Source organism: Durio zibethinus, chromosome 8, assembly GCF_047325235.1.
Source record: "Durio zibethinus cultivar Kanyao isolate XHJ-2024 chromosome 8, ASM4732523v1, whole genome shotgun sequence".
Lineage (NCBI taxonomy): Eukaryota > Viridiplantae > Streptophyta > Magnoliopsida > Malvales > Malvaceae > Durio > Durio zibethinus.
The window spans coordinates 6,272,501-6,280,000 of NC_143169.1; the positions used below are offsets into that span (position 1 = coordinate 6,272,501).

At 49.4% G+C, this 7,500-nt stretch overlaps 1 non-coding gene across 1 annotated transcript in view; it reads right to left on the minus strand.

The window, feature by feature from the left end:
- Nucleotides 1–924, minus strand: part of LOC149517367 (18S ribosomal RNA) — a 1,803-nt gene extending 879 nt beyond the window's left edge. Inside the window, exon 1 of the ribosomal RNA XR_016344380.1 lies at nucleotides 1–924. This exon is cut by the window's left edge and continues 879 nt beyond it. This is a non-coding gene — a ribosomal RNA (18S ribosomal RNA).
- Nucleotides 925–7,500: the final 6,576 nt, after the last annotated feature.

Genomic DNA, 7,500 nt, shown 5'->3' on the forward strand with positions numbered 1-7,500 from the left:
TTTCATAAATCCAAGAATTTCACCTTTGACTATAAAATACGAATGCCCCTAGCTGTCCCTGTTAATCATTACTCCGATCTGAAGGCCAACACAATAGGACCGAAATCCTATGATTTATCCCATGCTAATGTATACAAGCGTAGGCCTACTTTGAGCATTCTAATTTCTTCAAAGTAATCGTGCCAGAGGAATGACCCAGGTAATTAAGTCCCGGAGCGCATCATCGACAGTAAGGACAGTAGACCGGTGCTCACCGTGAGACAGACCGGATGACCTAACCCTAGTTTCAACTACGAGCTTTTTAACTGCAACAACTTAAATATATGTTACTGGAGCTGAAATTACCACGGCTGCTGGCACCACATTTACCCTCCAATGGATCTTCATTAAGGGATTTAGATTGTACTCATTCCAATTACGAAACTTATAGAGCCCGAAATTATTATTTATTGTCACTACCTCCCCGTGTCAGGATTGGGTAATTTGGGTGCCTACTGCCTTTCTTGGATGTGGTAGCCGTTTCTCAGGCTCCCTCTTCGGAATCGAACCCTAATTCTCCGTCACTCGTCACCACCATAGTAGGCCACCATCCTACCATCAAAAGTTGATAGGGTAAAAATTTGAATGATGTGTCACCGGCACAAAGGCCGTGCGATCCATCGAGTTATCATGAATCATCAGAGCAATGGCCATAGCCCGCATCGACCTTTTATCTAATAAATGCATCCTTTCCAGAAGTCGGGGTTTGTTGCACGTAGTAGCTCTAGAATTACTATGGCTATCCAAGTAGTAGATACCGTCAAACAAACTATAACTGATTTAATGAGCCATTCACAGTTTCAGAGTCTGAATTAGTTCATACTTACACATGCATGGCTTAATCTTTGAGACAAGTATATGACTACTGACAGGATCAACCAGGTAGCATTCCTTCGGGACATTGGCACCGCGTAGACCTCGACACACCGACCTAGCGACGGAGAAAGCCCGACGCGTAGCGCAAGCATCGTGCATGTCGAGCACTTGAAATGCGTAGCATCGGACGAACGGGTCCGAGAGCCCATGCTAGCTAAATGTTCTGCATCCGAGAGCACGATCGAGCGTCGGTGCACCAATGTGGCAACGGAGGATTGGGTGGTGCGCTTGGGACACCGGCCACAATTGACGTCCGACCCGTGGCCCCTTGGGACACGAGACGGATGAAGGATAGCAAGACATACGATTTCCATTGATTCAGGTATGCAACACAGGATCTCGATCGCACCCCCTGGGTATGACGACCGCATAGAGGGAGATTGAAGAGGATGATGGGTTGACAGTTCGATGCATAGAGCACAGAGCCTGCCCACACGCACAACCATAGCACCACTCATATGCCCATTGCCTACAAGTGGCAACATCCAAACGTGCCGGTCCATAACCCACCCGATCGATTACTCGATGAGCAAGCAGAGGAAACGACGTGCGAGGCCACGGCACGATCGCTTGGCACGAGAAAAACACGAGCAAGGGCCACGAGACTACCCTACCATCCGACAGGCAACAACAAAGCGACACCACCAATGCTTGGCCCGATCGGGACCGCACGTGTGAGCTCCACTGACACCACTCCAGGGGGACGTTGCCCAATTCAGAGACTTGGTCCTAGGGTCTCAAGCAGCCTCGGCTACGTGCACGGCCTGTCGAGGCCTAGGCATTTTTGTGGATGACGAGAAGGGATCGTAAGACTATCAAATATCGAGAGACCTGGCCGGGCCAAGCCCATAACCGTGGCTTCTGCTCCCACCACCCTAGGGAGCCGTTGCTCGATTCAGGGACTTGGTCTGGGGTCTAGGGCAGCATCCATCACGTGCACGGGCTCAAGCTTGGCTCATTTTTTTTGCATGCACACCAACCGATCGAGGCCATGGGCACCTGCTAGTCACCGGAGCAAACAGTCATTGGACAAAATGCTCGAAAGGCATGCACACCTTGTATTTCGCTTGAGGGACATTGCCCTGGGTGTACGTAATGGGAGGCCCATCACGTACACCTACTCCCCCCGTGGGGGGAGAGAGGGTGCTAGACCACCACCCCCTAAAAAGCATTAGAGATTTTACAAATATGCTACCAGTAAATGTTAAAGTGTCTGAAATGGGGACACTTTTTCCAAACAGGCATAACCCATACCGAGGGTGAGTAGGTGCCGATGGTTGTTAGGGCATATGCCAGCACCAAAGGCCAGCGCGTGCCGATGGTGGTCGATGCGACTACCCGTACCAAGGGCCAGCGTATGCTGATGGTGGTGCCCGCACCAGCTCGTGGCATGTACCCGCACTAAGGCCCGGCATGTGCTGATGGTGTTCGAGGCAACCGCCCACACCAAGGCTCGGTATGTGCCAATGGTGTTCAACGCAACCGCCCACACCAGGGGCCATCTTCTGCCAATGGTGGTCAAGGCAAGAGCTCGCACCAAGGGCCGGCTTGTGCCGATGGTGGTCGAGGTAACCACCCGTACCAAGGGCCATCTTCTACCGATAGTGGTCGAGGCAATCGCCCATGTCACGGGCTTCGACCTTAGACTCAGAATCCGTGTGGCCTTAGGCTTGGAATCTCCTCTTTTATGCCTAAGTCAGCCTAAAACACAAGCGTGCGGGCACTAGAACAATGGGAATGGCTGATTACGCAAGTTAAAGAGAAATAAGATAACAAGGCAGAATGCTAGAATATGCTGTATATTCACTTAAACAGAAGTGTTTGATGGTGTACAAATGAGGGTGAAACAGCCCTCTATTTATAGTTGAGGTTCCAGCTTACACTTAATGGCAATATCCCTAAAATAAAGGCTAAAATCATGGGATTACACAGATTACAATCAATCAGGATTCTAACTCTTGATTTCTAGGGTCAACCAAATCTGCTAGGAGGCTCTTACTGATCCTACATGCTTTCAAAAGCTTTCCTTACGTTTCCAGCACCTTGGGCCCTTCTGGATGTGATGTGGGTAGCTTGAATGCCAGGCCTTGGCCTCACGGGCTGGTTTGCAAGCTGGGCGGGCGTTCTGACCTCATTTCCTAGGCCTTGCATGCAAATACCTGCCAGTGCACCTGGTCTGCAGGCCTCAACCTCTGGCTCACCTGCTGGTGCGCCTGATGTGCCTGGCATGCCCACCCAAGGTGTGACATTCTCCCTCACCTAATTGCCCAATGCCCTCGTTGCGTCTTCTGCATGGTACTACTTGATATAGTCCCCGAACTGTCATAAGTCATCTGCTGGTTCCCAGCTTGCCTCACTGTTTGGAAGTCCCTTCTAGTGCATCAAGTACTCTTGTCTTGGTTGATAGTTCTTCCATCTCACCTCCTAGTCAGCTATGATGCTATGGACCCCCTTTTCATATGAAGCCCTTGCTCCCAATGGTGCACGCTTTGACTCTGCCCATCTTGGATCTCCCTCATCCTCATGGAACGGCTTGAGCATGCTCACATGGAACACCGAGTGTACCCTCAGCTTGGGTGGCATATCCAGCTTGTAGGCAACCTTGCCTACCCTCTTGACTACTCGAAAAGGTCCCGCATACCTCCGGACTAGGCCTTTGTGCAGCCCCCTATGGCGCACAATGGAATGCAGCTTTCACCAACACCAAGTCTCCAACCTGGAACTACACGTCCCGTCTATTCTGGTCTGCCTACTTTTTCGACCTCTTGGCCGCCTTGTGTAGATAAACTTTGGCCAAGTCAGTTTGCTCCTACCATACCTTGGCAAACTTATAAGCTACTGGATTCGGTCCTGTATAACTTACAGCAATCGAACCGGGTGTTAGTGGTTGTTACCCTATCATAACCTCAAATGGGCTCTAGTTCATTGCCTCGCTCCTTTGCAAGTTGTAGGAAAACTATGCAACATTTAGTAGCTTTGGCCAGTCCCTTTGTGTGGCACTCACATAGTGCCTGAAGTAGACCTCCAATAGTCCATTCACTCGTTCTATCTGCCCATCGGTCTTCAGATGCATACTGGTGGAAAAGTTTAAGTCTGACCCCAACAGCTTGAACAACTCAGTCTAGAACCTGCTCGTGAACCGCCCGTCCCGATCACTAACAATGGTCCTCGTCACTCTCTAGTACTTAACCATGTTCCTCAGGAACAATCGAGCTGCCTCCTCGGTTGGGCACTCCTTGGTTGCTAGAATGAAAATTCCATACTTGGAAAACCTGTCCACCACTACCATGATGCTTCCAATCCCCTCTGTCTTGGGTAGACTGAATATAAAGTCCAGAGAAACACTCTCCCATGGTCGTTCTGGCACTGGCAATGGCTCTAAGAGACCCCCTGGTTTCTTGAGCTCTACCTTGTCCTGTTGGCACACAAGACAAGTCTTCACATAGGCCTCCACATCGTCCCTCATGTGCAGCCAGTAGTACCGATCCTCGATCAGCGCTAAGGTGTGACTCACTCCTGGGTGTCTAGCCCACCTTGAGTAATGACATTCTTGTAAAACTTCTTTAGGGAGCTTCTCATGCTATGGTACAAACAGTCTACTGCCCCTGGTGTACAACAAGCCATCATGCAACCAAAACCACCTAGTCTTACCTTACTGGGAGTACTTCATAAGAGCCTTGGCTGAAGATTATACGCAAGTCCCTTTTTGATGCGCGGCACTAGTGACCCCTCTGGTTGGCTGATGGCAGTAAGGTTAGCCTTCCTGTTCAGGGCGTCTGCCACTAGGTTCGCCCGCTTCAGCTTGTACTCTATTTAGAAATCAAATTTCATAAGATACTTGTGCTGAAATAAAATCGGTGCACCATAGGGTGCCTTCGATGGCCTGATGAAGCCAGCATCAACTAACTCTTTGAGCTGCTTCCTTAACTCCTCCAACTCTGGTGGAGACATTCGATAAGGGGCTCTAGCTGGTGGCTTGGCGTTGAACACTAGCTCGATCTTGTGGTTCACCTCCCTCTTAGGTGGTAGCTTGCTAGGCAACTTTGTAAGCATCACATCACTAAAGGTCTTCAGCACTTTTAGCACCTCCAAGGGTGACTCGGTCTCCTTCTCCCTTGGCTCATCATATTTCAAGGCTGCCAAGAAGGTGTCTTCTTGTCTGCTTACCACCTTGGCAAATTGGATGGCTGACACCACCCATGACCCAACTCCAGACCCTCTCCTCAATGGCACTAGGCATTGGCACCGTGCATCCAAGATGCAAACACAATCGATAAAAGGCATAAGGAGGGCGTTAATCCGAACAAAGAAATCCAACCCAATCACAAACTCATAGTCATGAAGGGGTATTACCTCTATGGTCTCCTTACCTTTCTAGTCTCCAAGCTGTAACTCCACCCCCCGTGTTACTCCAATGGTTGGAACCTCTTTGGAGTTCACTGTTTTACTGGTACCAGTCCCTTTCTGCACCTTTAGTTTAAGTTTTTGGGGTCCATCACCTGAAATAAAAAGATGTGAGGCACCTGTATCCACCAGTGCGCTCACCTTCTGACCCGTAACCATCAGATCTATAAACATCAAGCTTTTTGGCTGGCGGCTCCCCTTACTCTAGACAGCATTGAGCACCAACAACCTAAGTTTTACTGCTTCTGACTTTGGCTCCTTGTCAGACTCCTTGTCTACAGCAGCCAGCTTGCCCTTTTACGGGTAATTGTGTGCTATGTGGCTCCCTCCACATAGGTAGCATGTTAGTGGCTTTCGATCCCCTTTTGTTTTGCCACTTACCTACTGGTGGCTTCCTTTCGCCATCCTTGGTTGATCGGTCTCGATCCCCTTCCTTAGACTCCCGGTCATAGTCCTTCCTCTTGGACTGCTACTTTCAATCCCTATCATCCCTGCCCTTACCCTTGGGCTTGGAAGACTCAAACTTGTTCAAAGGCTTGAACTCTATCAAGGCCTCGGCAGTAGTCATGGCTTTAGCCAAGTCATGAACTCCCTTCCGTTGTAGCTCATGCTTCACCCACGACTTCAGCCCATCCATGAAAGCAAATAAGGCATTTTTCTCGCCTAGATCTGAGATATGTAGCATTAGTTCAGAGAATTTCTGGAAATACTCCCTTATGTCCCCTTGCTGGCTAAGCCAGCGTAACTTTGCCCGCACCTCATCATTGGCATACTTAGGGTAAAATTGCTCTCTGAACTCCTTTTGGAACTCTGCCCAGGTTCCAATCTTGGCGCTCCCATGCCTGACATCATCACACCTGCGCCTCCACCATAATAAGGCTACATCAGTGAGATACATAGCAGCGGTGCTTACCTTTATCACCTCATTTTGCATGCCCATGGAGTGGAAGTACTGTTCCATACCCCAAAGGTAGTTGTCTACTTCCTTAGTCGCTCTAGTCCCCTTAAACTCCTTAGGCTTGGGGACATCCAATCTGGACTTGGACACTCCAGCAAACATGCCATTCCCAATAGCAGTCTTGCAAGCAACGAGCTCACTGGTAAGCTCTTTCATCCGTTGGAGCATGGCCTCCATACCATCTCGCAAAGTCAGCACTTTAGCCTCTAAGGCCCCATTCTTTTGAGTGAACACGTCCAAGCCTTCGTTGAGAGCAGCTTGCAGCTCACTTTGGATCTCCTCTCTCATGGAGTCTAGCGATGCAATGTGAGTCTCTACCTCCTCAAGCTTCTCCCCCATGTTACCCATGGTCACCTTCACCTTGGCCAACCTACTATCTATGGTAGACCAGATATCTCTAGAATTGGCTTTCCTACCTCTTCCACTCCCATGCTCTTGGGCCTCTGGTTGTTGGTTAGCAACATCACTTTGGGATGCCATCTCCTCAATCACGATCTAACCTGCACAACACAAACACGTAGAATTGAACTTGCTCTGATACCAACTATCACGGGCTCCGACCTTAGACTCAAAATTCGTTCAGCCTTAAGCTTGGAATCTCCTTCTTTATGCCTAAGTCAACCCAAAACACAAGCGTGCGAGCACTAGAACAATGGGAAGGGCTAATTATGCAAGTTAAAGAGAAACAAGATAACAAGGCAGAATGCTAGAATATGCTGTATATTCACTGAAACAAAAGTGTTTGATGGTGTACAAATAAGGGTGGAGCAGCCCTCTATTTATAGTTGAGGCTCTAGCTTACACTTAATGGCAATATCCCTAGAATAAAGGCTAAAATCATGGGATTATATAGATTACAATCAATAAGGATTATAACTCATGATTTATAGGGTCAACCAAATCTGCCTGCTGATCCTGCATGCTTCCAGAAGCTTCCCTTGCGTGTCCAGCACCTTGGGCCCTTCTGGATGTGGTGCGGGCAGCTTGTATGCCAGGCCTTAGCCTCACGGGCTGGCATGCAAGCTGGGCGGGCGTTCTAACCTCGTCTACTAGGCCTTGCACTCAAATACCCACCAGTGCTCCTGGTCTACGGGCCTCAACCTCTGGCTCACCTGCTGGTGCGCCTGATGTGCCTGGTGCGCTTTATGTGCCTGGTACGCCCGTTCAGGGCATGACATCCACACTAGGGGCCATCTTCTACCTATTGTGGTTGAGGCAAGAGC